Below are 20,753 nucleotides of genomic sequence, written 5' to 3' on the forward strand. Positions count from 1 at the left end.
GATGGAGAGAGGAAATTTGGTTAACTGGGAGGGAATTGAGGGTTGAAGAAGACATCCCTGAAAAGTTCCATGTAATTTGTGAGTATCTCATAATAGAAACAATTATCATCTTATATAATATTGCTTAGTTTTCTATTCCAACACTAAAAAGCAAGACATGCATCCTTCTATCTTTATATCTCCAGCTCCTGGCACCAGTGCAGGTACAAATAAGCACTCTAAATATTGGTTTAATAGCTGATTATCTAAATGAGTGATTTGCTTTAATCCAAATATGAGATTCATTCTTCAATTATCATCTTCTCTGACTTGTCTCCACATTTCTGTCAACTTCCCTTCCTGACTTGTAGTCACAAGAGTCCCACAAGCTTCAGGCCTTGGACCCCTGTTCTCTCCTGTGTATGCTCCTTCTCTAGGAGCACAACTCATATGGTTTCAGTAGCTGAATCCCAAATCTATCCCTCAACCCTATAATTTTACCTTTCTAGCTACTTCAGGGTCCTTGATGCTTGACTGCTTCACCAGTGCCTGGAACTTACCACATATGCAACTGTACTCATTACTATTCCCCCCTTTAAGTCAGCCAATATATTTTTCCAATTTTATGAAGACTTTTTACCTATAGAGATATTTGAACGTCGTTATGTTATGAATGCTGTGTTCCAATCCTTACTTGTTCAGATGTGCTTATACATGGCTAGATCCAAGTATAGACATTCCATACTCAAAAAGGGCAGTCTTCTACTACCCCAAAATAATATGGGCATTATTAATACTTTATTATATGTTCCATCAACACTGTATACTAGATGTTTGCTTGACAAATTACAACTCTAAATTCCTGGCCCAGTGTTTCACCTGTGGAGTAGACAAGCTGTTGACATGGTTATCTACTATGAAATAATCCACCAACAGCAACATTAGATAATTTATAGCTTTTATTTACTTTTCCTAGTCTTTAAACTGAACTGATTAAAGTCTTAGAGTCATGAGCTAAAACTAAACAGTCTTAACATATAGATACCTTGCCTGCATCATAATATTTCTGCAAAAATTTAGATAGAGAAAATTTCTCTGAACAAAGCAGTTAAAATATTCATTGGGAATATTTGCTTCTTATTCATGTGATGCCACTTTTATTATTATTGTTTTTTAAAATTTACATCCAAGTTAGTTAACATATAGTGTAATAATGATTTCAGCAATAGATTTTAATGATTCATCAGTTACATATAACACCCAGTGCTCATCCCAACAAGTCTCCTCTTTAATGCCCCTTGCCCATTTATCCCATCCCCTTACCCAAAACCCCTCCAGCAACCCTCAGTTTATTCTCTTTACGAGTCTCTTATGTCTTTTCTCCCTCCCTGTTTTTATATTATTTTTGCTTCCCTTCCCTTATGTTCATCTGTGTTGTATGTTAAATTCCACATATGAGTGAAGCCATATGATACTTGTCTTTCCCTTACTAATTTCACTTAGCATAATATCCTCTAGTTCCATCCACATTGTTGCAAATGGCAAGATTTCATTCTTTTTGATTTCTGAGTAATATTCCATTGTATATCTGTATATACCACATCTTTATCCATTCATCTGCCTATGGACCTTTGGGCTCTTTCCATACTTTGGCTATTGTTGATAGTGCTACTATAAACATTGGGGTGCATGTGTCTCTTCGAATCAGCATTTTTGTATCCTTTGGATAAATATCTAATAGTACAATTGCTGGGTTGTAGGTAGTTCTATTTTTAAGTTTTTGAGGAACCTCCGTACTGTTTTCCAGAGTGGCTGCACCAGTTTGCATTCCCACCAGCAGTGCAAAAGGGTTCCTCTTTCTTTGTATCCTTGCCACAATCTGTTGTTGCCTGAGTTGTTATGTTAGCCATTTTGACAGGTGTGAGGTGATATCTCATTGTGGTTTTGATTTATATTTCCCTGACGATGAGTGATGTTGAGCATTTTTTCATGTGTCTGTTAGCCATCTGGATGTCTTCTTTGGAAGAGTGTCTATTCATGTCTTTTGCCCATTTCTTCACTGGATTATTTGTTTTTTGGGTGTGGAGTTTGGTGAGTTCTTTACAGATTTTGGATACTAACCCTTTATATGATATGCCATTTGCAAATATCTTCTCCCATTTTGCCAGTTGCCTTTTAGTTTTGCCGATTGTTTCCTTCACTGTGCAGAAGATTTTCATCTTGATGAGGTCTTTTTATCTTGGTAAGTTTATTTTTGCTTTTGTTTCTCTTGCCTCTGGAGACATGTTGAGTAAGAAGTTCTGTGGCTGAGGTTAAAGAGGTTGTTGCCTGTTTTCTCCTCTAGGATTTTGATGGTTTCCTGTCTTATGTTTAGGTCTTTCATCCAATTTGAGTTTATTTTTGTGTATGGTGTAAGAAAGTGGTCCAGGTTCATTCTTCAGCATGTCACTTGTCCAGTTTTCCCAACACCATTTGCTGAAGAGATTGTCTTTATTCCATTGCATATTCTTTCCTGCTTTGTCAAAGGTTAGTTGGCCATATGTTTGTGGTTCCATTTCTGGGTTCTCTATTCTGTTCCATTGATCTGAGTGTCTGTTTTTGTGCCAGTACCATACTGTCTTGATGATTACAGCTTTGTAATATAGCTTGAAGTCCAGAATTGTGATGCCTCCAGGTTTGGTTTTCTTTTTCAGGATTGCTTTGGCTATTCAGGGTTTTTTTGGTACCATACAATTTTTAGAATTATTTGTTCTAGTTCTGTGAAGAATGCTTGTGTTACTTTGATAGGGATTGCATTGAATATGTAGATTGCTTTGGGTAGTATAGACATTTTAACACTGTGCTTTGAATCTATGAGCATGGAATGTTTTTCCATTTTTTGGTGTCTTCTTCAATTTCTTTCATAAGCCTTCTATAGTTTTCAGTGTATAGATTTTTCACCTCGGGGCGCCTGGGTGGCGCAGTCGGTTAAGCGTCCGACTTCAGCCAGGTCACGATCTCGCGGTCCGTGAGTTCGAGCCCCGCGTCGGGCTCTGGGCTGATGGCTCAGAGCCTGGAGCCTGTTTCCAATTCTGTGTCTCTCTCTCTCTCTGCCCCTGCCCCGTTCATGCTCTGTCTCTCTCTGTCCCAAAAATAAATAAACGTTGAAAAAAAAAATTTAAAAAGATTTTTCACCTCTTTGGTTAGGTTTATTCCTAGGTATTTTATGGGTTTTGGTGCAGTTGTAAATGGGATCAATTCCTTGATTTCTCTTTCTGCTGCTTTATTATTTGTGTATAGAAATGCAACAGATTTCTGTGCATTGATTTTATATCCTGAAACTTTGCTAAATTCATGGATCAGTTCTAGCAGGTTTTTGGTGGAGTCTTTTGGATTTCCCATGTAGAGTATCATGTCGTCTGCACATAGAGTATCATGTCATCTGTGAAAGTGAAAGTTTGACTTCTTCTTTGTTGATTTGGATGCCTTTTATTTCTTTATGTTGTCTGATTTCTGAGGCTAGCATTTCCAATACTACGTTGAATAACAGTGAATGTGAAAGCACTTTTTAATGAGCCAGGCATATTGCCTCTATATTAGATAACATAAAGACAAGCAATGTTTCATATATAGATCATATAATTTTTACCAGGATTATCTAAGGTTATCTAGAATCCATCATTTTATTTTATTTTAGCTAAATGTTATCTGAAAGAGGAATTTAATAATTATCCTAAAACTTACGATATTCTTTTTTTTTTTTTTTTTTTGAGAGAGAGAGAGAGAGAGAGAGAGAGCGCACACACACAGGCATGAGCAGGGCAGAGCGGTAGAGGAGAGAGAGAATCCCATGGGGCTTGACCCCAAGACCCTGGGTCATGAACTGAGCTGAAAACAAGAGTCCGATGCTCAACCAACTGAATCATCTAGGCAACCCTCATAAAACTTAAGATATTCTTTCAAAAGTTTCCTCATTTACTCTGGTTATGTATAGTTTGCAGATAATTCATATTTAGACAGAAAATAATCATTGTTCAATGGGGGGTTTATTGACATACAGTTTAAGTTTACATGTATTAAAATTTTTCAGCCTACTCTGACCAATTTAGAAATAAATTCTTCTGTGCTGGTTAAGTCTTCTGGGACCAAGATAGAGTTTGAAACACAAGAAATATGCCAGTGTAAGATAAAAGGGACCTGGGCATAGGCCAAGTTTAAATGTAAATGTAAATGTAAATATAAAAGACAGAGGACATGCCAGTTATCCAGATCAAAGAATTTGGAGAGAAGGAGCCAGTAAAGATTACGCAGAGGCTAAAGCCACCCCTTGGCAGCCATTGACTTAGGCACAGAGTGGTTGTTCAATTAATACTAGCTCATTTGAAACTTAGTTGACCAACAGCAGAGTTAAACATATGCAAGGTTACATGTAGTCTCTTCTGCATCATAAAGCACTTTTGAGCACTCTCAATTTAAAGCAGGCAGTCTGAGGCACAGTTCTTGGATGGAGCCAGGAACAGAGCCCAGAGCGCTTGCCCTCCAGTTGGTGATCCTAACCCAGTGCATTTATTCTCCTCCCTATCCCCCCTGCTCTAAGCTTGATATGTGTTGAATACACTCAGTAGTTCTCAACATGTTTTTTCCTTACAGTTCTTTATTAGCAACATTCATTTAGGTTTTGGACTCTTGTCAAATGTAATGTGAATGGAGTCCAGATGCCTTTTCTGAACTCAACAGAACAAGAGGAGAGTCACAGAGCCCATCTTGCCACAATCAAAACTAGTGCTTACAACAACACCCACTGTTGGTGACAGGCTGTGTGGAGCAGGGCCAGTGCTGATCTAGCAGTATATGCCAGCTCAATGAGTCAGAAAAATGTTTTAGATGTGCCAGGTTGTTCAGAAATCCCCATCAGTTCCTGGGCAGAATAATTGCTGTGTTCCCCAAGAGCAAGGAATTGAGATGAGACGAAGCAACATCCCTAGGATGGCGTATGTCATTTACATCTCTTGCTGGCAACAGAGGACTACTGTTTTTAAAAGGGTACCACAGACTTTCATGAAGGGTTGCAAAGGCTGGGGTTGCTAGCAGCAATTCAAATGCAGAAGGATAGAGGAAAAAACAATTGTGGGTAAGATTTCAAGGCAGACAAAAGGATTAACAGCAAAAGGATTCAGGGTGTAGGGGGACGGATGATTATCATTTGCTGTGGGTTTAGCAACACTGACATGTTTTTATGAATATTTACAGGAACATTTGGAAGCTGTGTCTTTTGCCCACACAGCCTCCACCCCCAGCCCTCTTGGTAGGAACTGTACCATATTTAATGAGGCCGGGGGTGGGAGGGGGAACCAGGTCCTCCTTGCCTTCAGGTTGCCATCACTGCGCCTAGTTGCCAAGACTGCTGTGGGCAAATGGAAGTGAAGAAAAGTTCAAAGAAGAGAAGCCAGGCTTGGATTTCTCTGCTTGTAATGGGAAGCCTGGTGATTAAAGTGAATGAGAAGTGAAAGAAATGGTAGTAAAAAGACACAGAAGGGATGAAGGGAGAGTCTCAGAAGATCCATTTTGATGCCGATGTTCTTGCCTTCTTCAGTAAAGAAGCTTATCAGCATCTCTCCATAAGTTAAATGAATCATTAACAAAATCACACCAGTTCTCAATTTTGACAAATCTGCCTCCTATCCCTCCTGACTCCTGCAGTCTGGCATTAGTTCACTTCATTCTACTACAACCTCCACCAGAGGAGATTTCTTTCCACCCTGATTTCCCAAATTTCTATCCCTTTCAGTATTTCTCTAAGTATGTATTTAGGTAGAAGAGAACAGCAGTCAAGAGCACAGACTTTGAAACTACACTGCCTGCATTCTAATCCGAGGCCTAGCAACCTGGGAAAGTTGCCTGGTCTCTTTAAAGTTCAATTTCTTTATCTGTAAAGTGGAGTTGATGATAGATAAGGTTCACTTTCAGTGATAAAGCAAGGAAAACACTTGGAACATAGTAAGAATTCAATAAATGTTAGTGTTATTATTACAGACCATCTTCAACTTCCATACAACAGTCATCTAGCATATGACTCATGCTTTCATACATCATACATTGATACTCCTAAAATGCTGAATATCAAACATCAGCTGACTCACTATGTTGTCTAGTTAATCAGGACAGTTGACTACCAGCTAGTAAGAGAGGACAGGAAGTTGCAATGTATAGACACCTGTGGCAGTATTAACCCCTGAGCTGATGCAAAGCAAACTTTCTGGCAGATCTATGTTGTCTCTTCCAGTCAGATGCCATAATTAGTCAACTAGAAAATCATGATTGTGTTTCTTTTCTAATAAAGTTATTGTTTTCAGTAGCATTAATATTCACATTGTTCTGAAATTTCAGGATAATGTGCTTTCATGTGAGTTTTTTTGTTGTTATTCATTTTGCTGTTTTCCACCTTTAGACTTCAATTTGGAAAAAATTTCTTGTTTTTTGCAATTCTACTCTACTATTTTCTCTGTTCTTTTTTTTTATTTAATTTTTAAAATGTTTTCTGTATTTTTGAGAGACAGAGACAGTGTGTAAGCGGGAGAGGGGCAGAGAGAGAGACACACAGAATCCAAAGCAGGCAGGCTCTGAGGTGTCAGCAAGAGCCCTACATGGGGCTCAAACCCACGAGCTGTGAGATCATGACCCAAGCCGAAGTCAGAAGCTTACCCAACTGAGCCACTCAGGCATCCCTGTTCTTTCTTTTTGAACTTAGATACAGACCTCTTGGATCAGGCCTCTAATTTTTTTTCATTTATTTCCTATTACACATTTCTTTGTCATTTTATTTTCTGGGAGATTTACTTTCTGGGGTATTTTATTATTTTTGGTACAACTGTAAACGGGACTGTTTTCTTCATTTCTCTTTCTGCTGCTTCATTATTAATGTATAGAAATTCAATGGATTTCTGTACATTGATTTTATATTCTGTGACTTTACTGAATTCATTTATCAGTTCTAGTAGTTTTTTGGTGGAGTTTTTCAAATTTTCTGTTTATAGTATCATGACATCTGTAAATAGTGAAAGCTTTACTTCTTTCTTACCAATATGGATGCCTTTTAAATCTTTTTTGTTGTCTAATTATTGTGGCTAGGACTTCCAGTACTGTGTTGAATAACAGTGATGAGAGTGGACATCCTTGTCTTGTTCCTGGCTTTAGGGGAAAAGTTCTTAGTTTTTCCTCATTTATTATGATATTAGCTGTAGGTTTTCATATAAGGCCTTTATTATGTTGAGGTATATTCCTTCTAAGTCTACTTTGTTGAGGTGTTTTGTTTTTTTTTTTTTTAATCATGAATGGATGTTGTGCTTTGTCAAATGCTTTGGCAAATGATCACATGGTTTTTATTCTTTCTCTGAATGATGTGTTGTATTATGTTGATTGATTTGCAAGTACTGAACCACCCTTGCAACCCAGAAATAATTACCACTTGATAGTGAATGATTTTTTCAATGTATTGTTGGATTTGGTTTGCCAATATTTTTTTGAGGATTTTTGCATCTATGTTCATCAGAGATATTGGCCTGTAGTTCTTTTTTTGTGGTGTCTTTATCTGGTTTTGGTATCAGGGTAATGCTGGCCTCATAGAATGAATTTGGAAGTTTTCTTTCCTCTTCTATTTTTTGGAAAAGTTTGAGAAGAATAAGTATTAATCCTTCTTTAAATGTTTGGTAGAATTTCCCTGTGATGCTGTCTGGTCCTGGATCTTGGTTTATTGGGAGTTTTTTGATTACTGATTCAATTTCATTACTGGTAATTTGTTCAGATTTTCTATTTCTACCAGTTTCAGTTTTTGTAGGGTATATGTTTCTAGGACTTTGTCCAATTTGTTGGCATATAATTTTTCATAATATTCTCTTCCTATCATTTGTATTTCTGTTGTGTCAGTTGCTATTTCTTCTCTTTCATTTCTGATTTTGAGTCCTCTCTCTCTCTTTTTTTGATGAGCCTGGCTAGAGCTTTATCAATTTTGTTTATCTTTTGAAAGAACCAGCCTCTGTTTTTATTGATCTGTTCTATTGTTTTTCAGTTTCTATATCATTTATTTATGCTCTAATGTTTATTATTATTTCCTTCCTTCTGCTGGCTTTAGGTTTTGTTCATTCCTATTTTCTAGCCTTCTTAGATTAAAAAGGTTAGTTTTTTTGAGATTTTTCTTATTTCTTGAGGTAAGCCTGTATTGCTGTAAACTTCTCTCTTAGAACTGCTTTTGCTGCATCCCAAAGATTTTTGGACCATTGTGTTTTTATTTTCATTTGTTTCCATGCAATTTTTGATTTCTTCTCTGATTTCTTGTTGATGCATTTATTGTTTAGTAGCATATTATTTAGCCTCCATGTATTTGTGCTCTTCCAGATTTTTTCTTGTCATTGATTTGTAGTTTCATAGTGTTGTGGTCAGAAAGGATGCATGATATGATTTTGATCCTTTTGAATTTGTTGAGACTTCTTTCGTGGTCTAATAATGTGATACTTTCTGAAGCATGTTCTGTGTGTACTTGAAAAGAATGTGTATTTCACTGTCTTAGAATGGAATGTTCTGAATATATCTGTTGAGTCCATCTTGTCCAGTGTGTCATTCAAAAACCACTGTTTTCTTATTGATTTTCTGTTTGGATGATCTGTCCATTGATGTAAGTAGGGTGTTAAAGCCCCTACTATTATTGCATTACCATCAATTGGTTTCTTTATGTTTGTTATTAACTGGTTTATGTATTTGGGTACTTTTAGCTTGGGTGCATAAATATTTACAATTGTTAGATCTTCTTGTTGGATTGTCCCCTTTATATAGTGTCCTTCTTTGTCTCTTGTTATGGTCTTTGTTTTAAAGTCTATTTTGTCCAATATAAGTATTGCTACCCAGCTTTCTTTAAACATCCGTTTGCATTATAAATGTTTCTCCATCCCCTTACTTTCAATCTACCTGCGTTCCTAGGTCTGAAATTAGTCTTTTGTAGGCAGTATACAGATGGGTCTTGTTTTTTAATCTATTCTGTTGCCCTATGTCTTTTGATTGAAATGTCTAATCTATTTACATTCAAAGTAATTACTGATAGGTATGTATTTATTGACATTTTGTTACTCATATTGTGGTTATTTTTGTAGTTCTTCTCTGAGCCTTTATGCTTTTACTCTCTCATAGTTTGCTGGCTTTATTTAGTGATATATTGGGTTCCTTTTTCTTTATTTTTTGCATATCTATTACTGGTTTTTGATTTGTGGTTACCATTAGGTTTGGATATAACATCTTATGCACATAGCAGTCTATAGTAAATTGATAGTCATTTAAGTTTGAACCCATTCTTTATTCCTCTCACCTCAACCCCGTATTTAGGGTATATTGTGTCATATTTTGTATCCTTTTACTTTGTGAATCCCTTGACTGATTTTTATAGATATATTTATTTTTACTGCTTTGCTTACTCGTATTTATGGTCTTTTATTTCCACTCAGAGTTCCCTTTAACATTTCTTGGAAGGCTGGTTTAGTGGTCATAAACTCCTTTAGCTTTTATTTGTCTGAGAAACTTTTTAACTCTCCTTCTATTCTGAATGATAGCCTTGCTAAATAGAATATTATTACCTGTAGATATTTTCCTTTGTACTTTGAATAGATCATTCCAGTCCCTTTTGGCCTACAAAGTTTCTGCTGAAAATCCGTTAAGAGACTTATGGGGTTTCCCTTGTATGTAACTGTCTTCTTTTCTCATGCTGCTTTAAAATTCTTTATTACTACTTTTTGCCATTTCAATTAATATGTGTATTGGTGTGGATCTTGTTGGCTTGATTTTGTTTAGGGATCTCTATTCTTCCTAGATCTGGATATCTGTTTCCTTCTGCAGATTAGGGAAATTTTCAGCTATTATTTCTTCATATAAAATTTCTGCCCCCCTTTTACTTGTCTTCTTCTTCTGGGATCCCTATAATGCTGATGGTCACTGACTTCCCTAAGTCTATTCATATCTTGATAATTTTTTTTCACCTGCCCAGCTTGATTACTTTCCATTACTGGTCTTGGGGTCACTGTATTCCATATAGTATATTTTTTAAATTTCATTTATTGTGTTCTTCATCTGTGATTGGTTCTTTTTTATCTTTTTGTTAAGGATTTCACTGATATCCTCCACTCTTTTCTCAAGTCCAGGGAGTAGTTTTATAATCATTACTTTAAATTCTCCATTAGGCATATTACTATATCCTTTTTGCTGAGTCTCTTGCTGTGGTTCTGTCCTGTTCTTTCATTTGGGACATATTCCTTTGTCTTTTCATTTTGTCTCTCTGTGTCTGTTTCTCTGTGTTAAGAAAGTCAGCTATGTCTCCGGCTCTTAAAAGCAATGGCCTTATGAAGAAGAGGTCCTGTAGTGCCCTGCAGTGTGGTATACCATGTTCCTCAGAAGCTGGTACTTCAAGGGGTGTCTCCTATGTGTGTTGCATGCATAGGTCATCGTCCTGATCAAATTTTCGTTCAGTCCAGCTGCATGCAGAGGCTCTCTTTGCCTGTTGTGGCAAAGTGTTTGGTCTCCAGATGGGGTGGAGCATGCAATTTTAACAAGGTGTGACTCAGGCTTCAGCAGTGTCAGCTGCCCCCCCACCACGAGGACTGAGGCTTCACGAAGCATGCAGGTCAGGAGACAAGGTGTTGGCAAGGTTTGCACAGGTCTTCTGGGGGAGGAGGACCACAGCACTGGGACTGAGGCAAAAGTGACTGGGAAGAGTGGATCCACCAAAGTGTGAGGGGGTGAGGCTTGATGTAGAAAGTTAGATAGTGAATGCTGGCATAGAGGTGGCTCCTGCAGTTGGCCATGTGTTTATGCTAGGAGATGGGGAAGGAAGATGGTGTCAGCCAGTTCCTTTGTTCCTTGAGAAGTTCCTCAGCAGTTCCTGCCACTCCATGATGTGCTCCAAAATGAGTCAACTCCTCTCCCTTCTGTATGTCCCAGGTATTTTTCAAACTGCTGCTTCTAGGCTTTATCTCCTCAGACTGTTGTGCTGTCTCTTTAAGGGTGGGGACTCTGCTTCCTCTCACCCTCTGGGCTCTTCCAGATCTGAGTCCACTGACTTCTAAAATCTCAGGCTTTAAGTCCTGTTGGTTGTAAGAACTCACGAAATTCAGCCCCTCTCACTTTCAAAGCAAAATGTTATAGGGGGTTCATCTTCCCCATGTGGATTCTTCAGTTTTATAATCTATTTCTCTCCCTTCTCCATGCCCCTGGATCTCCCACTCCCCGCCCCAAGTCTCTGCCCTTCTTACCCACTCTATTTTTAGTTGTGGAGTTTGTTCTGCCAGTCTTTGGGTCATTTTCTGGGTTACTTATGCTGATGTGTTATCTAGTTGTATCCATGGGACAAGGTGAGCTTAGGGTCCTCTTACTGTCATCTTCCCAACTTTGCCCTCAATCTTATATTACACTTTTAGAATAAGAAAATAAGATACTGGAAGACCGAGTCATTTATGGTGTGGTATGTAAACTGTTTCCAACTCTAGCAAACAGGGAAATTAAATGATCAGAGCAATTTCAATATAATAAATTACATTAGCATAAAAAATATTTCTTTATTTGTCCTAAATTTGGAAGTTATGTATGAATGACATTATTTAGTTGGCTTAAATAAAAGATCTCTGCAAAATACACATATTAATCACATGCTATATATATATTGGTAATACATAATAGTCAACAAAATCATCAAAGAAAAATTAAAAATAAGGGTAAGAACTTGTCCAATATATAATCCCAAAGCTTAATGCACTAGAAACTCATGCTTCTGTGTAAAAGTTCAAATGTCGTATTTTAGCTAAGATGATACTACACTGGTTTTCTGGTGAAACCTTTTTCTGCACCTTCTGCATCACCCTACTTTGGTTATGATAAACTCAACCCACTTTAGCTCACTACAAAGCATTTTATTTACATTTTTTATATCTCTTAGACTCATCTTTACCTCTCTGATTATAAACTTATAGGTTGCCAGGCCAGGTCCTATAGCATCCAAGAATCAAAGTGTCTGTCTTCATAATCATGTCGAATCCCTGGATAGCTGTATATTTTACTCCAGAAGGAGGAGATTGTTTATATCTGGCTCTCATCCTTCCTTAGTTTGCATTATAACCAGAAAATTATGTATTCTTGAGTTGAACTAGCTCACAAAATAACAAATGAGTAATGATACTTGGCTCTTGTTTTCCTTTTTTAATTTTAAAGGACATAATGTGTGTTATCTCAGAGAATGTCAGTTTGCTGATTCAAATTTGGCCATGTGGTTGAATCCAGCTGCCCTTTATAACTCTACTTTTTATATATTTCAAATTTCTTTCACATTCCAAATAGCATAAGTGAATGCATTTTCAAGGCCAAAATTGGCATTCCTCTTGGATTTTTGTTGAGAACTATTCCACTCAGAATGAACTTCTTTAGGCCATGACCTTTTTCTTTCCATACTCCACAGCCTTAAAATCTGAGGCATATGGGATCTCTACATATTACCTGCCAAGGAGATTGTCTAGCTAAAAATGAATTCAAATGCGTGTATTTTTATAAAGTTTCAAAAATGAGCTTTCATTTATTAGATTTCTACAGCACCTTTCTCCAAAGACTCAATGTGTCTTAAACACACTACAATATACTTTAAACAGGTGTTTCCAAATTTGGCATTATATGTGAGAAATACTGCTAAAATTATGAATTCTAACTGTAAATTATTGAAGGAATGAAAGGAAGTTTTAGCAGCATTTAAAAATTATATATATATATATATATATATATATATATATATATTTTTTTTTTTTTTTCCAGGCTTGTTAGCTCTGTCAGAACCTCTTTCCATGAGAATTTCAGCGTTAGCTTTGAAACAGTGAATGTTACCTATAAATACAGGCACTTGACTGTTTTGCAGTTTTCTTGTTTGCAAAGGATCTGATGTTTCCCTTGATTTCTAGAAATACAACAACAGCTATTTTTGTCCAAAAGTCAAGCGACAGACCCAACAGTTCTTGGATGTTTATTAGGTCGGACTTATAGGGGTTCCCAATTCTTTTGCAGTTAATATGCTATTTCTTTTATTTTTGCTGTCAGTGGTGAAGCAAGATTGAGCACAAGGGAGTTGTCATCAATAAGCTCTTATTCCCTTGACAGCAGAGGGAAAAGAGCATGAGGGTGAGGGAAGCAATTACTATCCTTCTCTTCTTAGATGAGGAAATAAACACATTATAATCTTTAAGTTAGAGGTAATTCAAAAAGTCAGAGTCAGGCAATGCCTTCCAATTTAGAGACATTTTCTCTTTCTTTGCCACTCCTTCAAACTACAACAATAATAAAAGAAACCCCATAATCAAAGAACCAACTCCGACCTCCCCATCCTAGAAATCCCAAATTGTGGGCTTCAGTTGCATTCTGCCCTGTTCTTTTCTTTCTTCTCTTTTTTACTCAGGTGGATTGCTTTCAGCTGGGGCAGTCTTCATTCCACATGAGCTTTGAAATCATATCCCTGGATCTGTATAGAACGGCAGTGGTTCAAAGTATTAGTAGCAGCCTTCCATAGTAATGCTGCCATTAGATCATTATGACTATTCTAAGGTTCTGCCTGTGAGCATGGCATGAATTTTATATTTGGAAATAAAATCCTCCCGGGATACCACAAAGCTGCACGCCAGCTTTGCCCCTTCTTGAAGGCCATTAGGATTGGCTGCCCTGCCTTGGTCTTGTGTTTCGCAGGAATAAGTCCTGCCGTGTTTGTTTCACATAAGAACCCCTTCAATTTGTTTATAATGATCTGAATGATATTATTAGGTGAACAAAGCCACTCAATGGTGACATTTATTAACCAGTCATATCATCTGTGTTTAAATCTCATATTACATTTCAGGGAAATAGTGTGAACCTAACTCCAGCATTACTTTTCTTTGGGGACCATTGCTTTGTATTGAGTTTGAAATAAAATAGAAGAACACAGAGAGCAGGTTTTATTTCCAGGAGAGCATTTCACTTAAGAGGTTTACACTGAGCCAGATTATGTATAGAGGCTCACAGAAATGTAGATGTTGGAAATTTTCAACCTAGTGCTGGCTATAGGTCTTTCTGGATGAGTTAGGGAGTATGGTTCATTTTTAAAGGGGGGTATGGGAATTGGAATGAACAGTGCCATTAAAGTAGAATAGAGGTATAAGGAAATGAATGGAAGAAAATCATGTCTATAAAAATGAAGTCTTTGTGCATGAGCTTGGAGAGTGATGGGTTTCTTATAATTCCTCCATGGGGATGAGTGTGCATGTATGGGATAATGCCCACTGTCTGGGAAGAAGGTATGCAGATATCACAGACTATGGTAGGTATGTGGGTAAATTACAACATAGAGAAATTAAAACATGATTGAAGAATGACAGTCTGTTTATGTGAAAGCAAGAAAGGATGGCATGTGTATATGATTTTGAATGATAATGGAACGATATACTTTAAAAGTTTATTGTGGAAAATCTTAAATATTACCCAAGATTAGAAGAAATAGTATAATGAACCCTCATATACCTATTGCTCAACTTCAACAATGAACTCATGGTCAATCTTGTTTTACCTTTACTTCCCCTCTCCTCTATTACTGTTGTATTAAAGATACCATGTCTTTGCATCCATAACTATTTCTGTATGAATAAAAGATAAGAAATTTAAAAAAAATCACAAAAATGATAACATTATCATCCCAATAAAAATAATAATTCCTTACTATCATCAAATATCCAGTCCGCATCCCAATGTCTCTGTCTCCTATTTTTTTTAATATGAAATTTATTGTCAAATTGATTTCCACACAACACCCAGTGCTCATCACAACAGGTGCCCTCCTCAATGCCCATCACCCACTTTCCCCTCCCTCCCACACCCCATCAACCCTCAATTTATTCTCAGTTTTTAAGAGTCTCTTACGGTTTGCCTCCTTCCCTCTCTGTAACCTTTTTCCTCCCTTCCCCTCCACCATGGTCTTCTGTTAAGTTTCTCAGGATCTACATAAGAGTGAAAACATATGGTATCTGTCTTTCTCTGTATGACTTATTTCACTTAGCGTAATACCTTCCAGTTCCACTCACGTTGCTACAAATGGCCATATTTCATTCTTTCTCATTGCCAAGTAGTATTCCATTGTGTATATAAACCACAACTTCTTTATCCATTCATCAGCTGATGGACATTTAGGCTCTTTCCATAATTTGGCTATTGTTGAGAGTGCTGCTATAAACATTGGGGTACAAGGGCCCCTATGCATCAGCACTCCTGTATCCCTTGGGTAAATTCTTAGCAGTGCTATTGCTGGGTCATAGGGTAGATCTATTTTTAATTTTTTGAAGTACCTCCACACTGTTTTCCAGAGTGGCTGCACCAGTTTGCATTCCCACCAATAGTGCAAGAGGGTTCCCGTTTCTCCACATCCTCTCCAGCATCTATAGTCTCTTGATTTGTTCATTTTAGACACTCTGACTGGTGTGAGGTGATATCTCAGTGTGGTTTTGATTTGTATTTCCCTGATGAGGAGTGACATTGAGCATCTTTTCATGTGCCTGTTGGCCATCTGGATGTCTTCTTTAGAGAAGTGTTCATTCATGTCATGTGCCCATTTCTTCACTGGATTATTTGACAGGAAACCATCAAAACGCCAGAGGAGAAGGCAGGAAAAAACCTCTCTGACCTCAGCCGCAGCAATTTCTTATTTGACACATCTCCAAAGCAAGGGAATTAAAAGCAAAAATGAACTATTGGGGCCTCATGAAGATAAAAAGCTTCTGCACTGCAAAGGAAACAATCAACAAAACTAAAAGGCAACCGACTGAATGGGAAAAGATATTTGCAAATGACATATCAGACAAAGGGCTAATATCCAAAATCTATAAAGAACTCACCAAACTCCACACCTGAAAAACAAATAATCTGTCTCCTATTTTTTATGATTGGTTTGTTCAAACCAGAATGTCAGCAAGATCTGCACATTACCAAATGATTGTTATGTCTCTTAAGAATCTTTTATTTTTTTATTTAAACAATTTTTTATTTGTTTTTGAGAGACAGAGTGTGTGTGCAAGTTAGGGAGAGACGGAGATAGAGGGAGACAGAATCCCAAGCAGGCTCCACACTGTCAGTGCAGAGTCTGATGCAGGGCTCGAACCCACAGACTGAGATCATGACCTGGGCTGAAATCAAGAATCAGATATCAACTGACTGAGCCACCCAGGTGCGCCAAGAATCTTTTAATCTGTAAGTTATATCTCTGTTTTTCCTTGCAATTTATTTATAAAAATTTGGTCATTTTTTCTGTAGAGCTTCCCACATTTTGGATTTTGTTGATTGCATCTCTTTTTTATTTCCTGTGGAATAGTAGTTAGACTAAGAGGCTTGATATGATTCAGGTTTGATTATTTGACAAGAATACTTCATAAGTGGTATAGTGTATTTCCATCAAGAAACACATAATGTGTGGTTTTTATTTTTTGGGATGTAAGCATCAACTGATCTTATTGCCTAGATCTATTATTGCATTAAGGGTTTGCAACATGGAGTTTTCTTCATTTCTTTGCTAGAAAATATCTATAGTGAGAGACTTTTCTTTAACAACTATTATTTTTCCCTGAGGCATAGTTCTTACAAGAAAGTCAAATTAAATATTTGTTTCTCTTTATTTAGGTGGTCTCCTAATACTCTCTCTGATCATTGAGGTTTATTTCCTTTAGTACCACTATGAATGCATTGATTTTAACATATGTGATCAGTTTAAATCTATAACAATAATTAATAATAATTAACTATAATAATATAATAGCTATAAATTATTGTACTGTTAATATATTATTATATTTCATTTTATATATGATAATAATGGTAATACTGATTATTATTATTTGATGCTCAAGCTGTCCCACTTTTGGCTAATAGGAACCTTTTCAAATTGGCTTAGCATAGTAGCTTCTGAGAACTTTCTTGCCTTTTGACATAACTAGATATCCCAGTCTCAACTTGTACCTTTCCTACACAAGACCTGGAATTAACCATTTCTTCAGGAAGTCTTGATTTCTTTCAGTGGGAAATGGAAATTAGGAGTGTTCATCACTTTTGGTTTGTGGTTTGTTTGTGGAATGGTTTGCATTAGGGCTTGCCAATATTTCTGAAGTACATAGTGCTTGTTCAGCTCACATCTGTTCAATGGCATTATTTACAATTGAATCAGGATGCTTTGTGTTGTAAGAAACAGAAAATCTGACCTAAGCTAACATGAAAAAGAAGGGAATTTTCTTTCCTCTTTGTTTCTTTTTTTGTAGCTGAAAAGTCCAGAGATAAGATTAGGTTCAAATGAGGCTTCCAGTTTCTTTCTGTCTCTTCCATATACCTTTCTTAATGTTGGTTCTATTCTAAGACTTGCCCTCATGCTCCTGAGGTGGCTGCCATCAGCTCCAGGGCTGCATGCCTCCACATTTGCATCCAGCAAAAGGCATCTTTGTCTCTTCCTTCCCAGAAATAATTCTGAGATTCACTCTGAATGAAAATCTTTAGTTAGGTCATGTGCTCAAGGCAGAGCCAAAAACTTGTTAGATGGATGGAATGTGCTAATTGGTTTAACCTAGATTACATATTCTACTCCTGGAGTTGGAGATAATAAGAGCCTCTCTGAAATGACTTGAATCCTCAAACAGAAATTGGGACTGTTGGAAAGGAAGGGAGGGAGTAGATACTGGAGATGGTCCAACAAATATCCATTATTGCAATATAGTATTTTTTTCTTTTTTCTATCCATCTATCAATTCAGCTATTCGTGCTACCCTAGGCCCTATTTTAAGCATTAGGGAGACAAAGAGGAGTAAAGAATAATTTCTGGTCTTAAGGATCTGTAGACCAATATAAGTAGGCATATTATCCTTTTAATAACCATAAGAGAAAGCTACATGGGGTACATTAAAGTCTAAAGAATGAAGTAATAATTTCTATTTAGGTAGAGGTCTTTCCAATGCAAAGATTTCATGATTCTGTGGTTATATTGTGGTAGATTTGCTATTGTCCTTGGAACCTACAATGGAAGACGGAAACACTGAAACATCATAAAAATACTATTTCTTCTCAATGGTGAATTCATCCAGAAAACTCACATCTCTAGCATAAAGGTATCAGCTGTATAAGAACTACTCTCTGGATTAGTTGGAAGAGATATGGTTGGAAGAGACAGAATATTAGTGTTCTTTCAGAGATAAGAGAAAGTTGTGTTGTCAATGAAAAGCTGTTTGATCTTTCTGAGCTGGTTCAGATATAATCAGAACATTATATATTTTTAATTTAAAAGAAAACAAGGTGCTAAATCGAGATTGTTACTTTGGGCTGACCATTTATTCAGGTGTAGTGTTTTGGATTATAATATAAAATTTCTTTACCACACGAATTATAACAGAGCAGAATTTGCTAAGTGAATACCTCTTAAATCCCTTCCAGGCAAGTCTCATTTTAAAGAGCAAAAGGTATACCTTGTCGAGAGAGAAGTCCCACAGCAGAATCTCTGGTTTGAAAGTCACAGACACAGTGATGAGATCATCAACTGAAAAATAAATTAAAAATACCCTGATCCCACTTGTTATGATGAGCATTGGCTGTTATATGTAAGTGATGAATCACTAAATTCTACTGAAATCAAAATTACACTATATAACCAATTAAAATTTAAATAAAAATTTGGAAGAAAAAAATAGCCTGATCCAACCTGCATACATGGTATGGCAAGGAAACAATTAATTTAAAGCCTAACATACCTCCAATTTCTTCTTCTTTTTTTAATGTTTATTTACTTTTCACAGAGAGAGAGAGAGAGAGAGAGAGAGAGAGAGTTCAAGGGCAGAGAGAGGGAGACACAGAATCTGAAGCAGACTCCAGGCTCCAAGCTGTCAGCACAGAGCCCAATGTGGAGCTGGAACTCACCAACCTGTGAGATCATGACCTGAGCCAAAGTCAGATGCTCAACCGACTGAGCCACCCAGGCGCCCCCTTCCAATTTCTTTAATACTATTATTAAAGACACTTTTCTATTTTGTCAGCTGGTGTGAGAGTCTAGTAATAAATTACAATAACAATTTATTCTATAAAATATCAACTTAATCTTTTAAACCCATGGAGTGTCACCTATGTTTTTTAATCATTAAAGTGACCCTTGCATTCCTTTCACAACCTACTTTTTTATCATTAAAATGTTTGGTACTTGTTAATTGACCATATCCTGCCTTGGTCTCCAATTCCTGCTCACTTTTATTACCAATTTCTTGGAGACCTATCACATTGTACTGCAGAAGGCTTACTGTGGTCAAGTTTGCCTTGGAAAAGTGTTTGGGGAAAAAACAAACAAACATCCAGCCCAAACTCAACCATCTGTGCTGTTTGATGGGGCGTTCCTGATGCGAGCATCAGTCCTGGCTGAGAGTTACCATAGAGTACAATTGTTTATGCTGTGCCACAGTGTAGAGCAGACAATACCACACAATCAAAGCCTTCACACTCAAACAGACATCACACTCTGTAATTATATTTGTCTGACAGATTATTATAATTGTACATGGCAGGTAGTGTAAAGCAGCTCCTTTTTACAGCTTAAATAATGTGGCATATTCTGCATACTCTAAATCAACCTTGCAGAAGGTAAATTATGAAAGCTAAATGCATGTTGAATGTTTTTATTTACTCTTTTAGTTAGCATCTTGTGTGGTGCTAGACAGCAAAAGAGTATTACCTTTTTTTGTCTGGTAGTATTTCATTTAACACTTTGTTGTACAAAATTCCTTTCTCAGTGGCAACTTCTTTTATTTTGGTATACTCAGGGAAACTCCAGCAATGATTATTTGTAAGGTTTTTCCCCACACCCAAAATGACCAAATAGCATGCTAAGTCACCATGAAGATAAAATGCATTTCTTAAAAAACAAAACCTTATTATAAACTCAATTATATGGTTCCTTTTTGATAGTCTTCTGAACTAAGGAAATGCTTTTGGTAGGGTCTTCTAGTGTTCACCATGTCTGATTCTCCTTGAATCATATGAAAGGATTACATTGCTCTAAGACCTTGCAATTAGATGGGGCCATGTTGACTACCTTTTGCAATTGGTTGTGGGTAAAACTAATACATATCATTTCTTTTTTTTTTTCCAACGTTTTATTTATTTTTGGGACAGAGAGAGACAGAGCATGAACGGGGGAGGGGCAGAGAGAGAGGGAGACACAGAATCAGAAACAGGCTCCAGGCTCTGAGCCATCAGCCCAGAGCCCGACGCGGGGCTCGAACTCACGGACCGCGAGATCGTGACCTGGCTGAAGTCGGACGCTTAACCGACTGCGCCACCCAGGCGCCCCAACATATCATTTCTAATACTGATATATGCTTAGCAGTTGATACCCTCTAGTGCCTTCCTACACTGCTAGTGACTGAGGAGTCTGCATGTTGCAGAAGGGGTAGCTGTTAGAAGGTAGTATCTTTGTCAGCCCTAGTCCCTGAGTAAATGAAGCTGAGACACTGCCAGGTTTTTCATTCATTAATTTAGCCTACCCTGATTGATACAGAATTCCTCAATATTTGATTTGTCTATGTTGGCCACATTTGCATTTAGATATATCAGTCTGTTGTAGTTTCTATACTGTGATTCTCCTCCATAAATACACATGATGAAATACTAAAAGTTACTTTACACGTATTAACAAGTGCTGACATTGTACGTTCTTTACATAGTCTATGGTTAATCCTCATAAAAATTTATAAGAT

General features: G+C 37.0%; 1 long non-coding RNA gene across 3 annotated transcripts in view; it reads right to left on the reverse strand.

Annotated features, from left to right (window-relative positions):
- The window catches only part of LOC147580038 (uncharacterized), a 107,979-nt gene that overhangs the window by 76,792 nt on the left and 10,434 nt on the right, over window positions 1-20,753 (reverse strand). For all 3 annotated transcript variants that reach the window (XR_015252454.1, XR_015252453.1, XR_015252455.1), the window contains one exon: window positions 18,480-18,550. This is a non-coding gene — a long non-coding RNA (uncharacterized LOC147580038). The remainder of the gene's footprint in view (window positions 1-18,479; window positions 18,551-20,753) is intronic.

This window comes from Puma concolor, chromosome B3, assembly GCF_028749965.1.
Source record: "Puma concolor isolate L17-30 chromosome B3, mPumCon1.1.hap2, whole genome shotgun sequence".
Taxonomy (NCBI): Eukaryota; Metazoa; Chordata; class Mammalia; order Carnivora; family Felidae; genus Puma; species Puma concolor.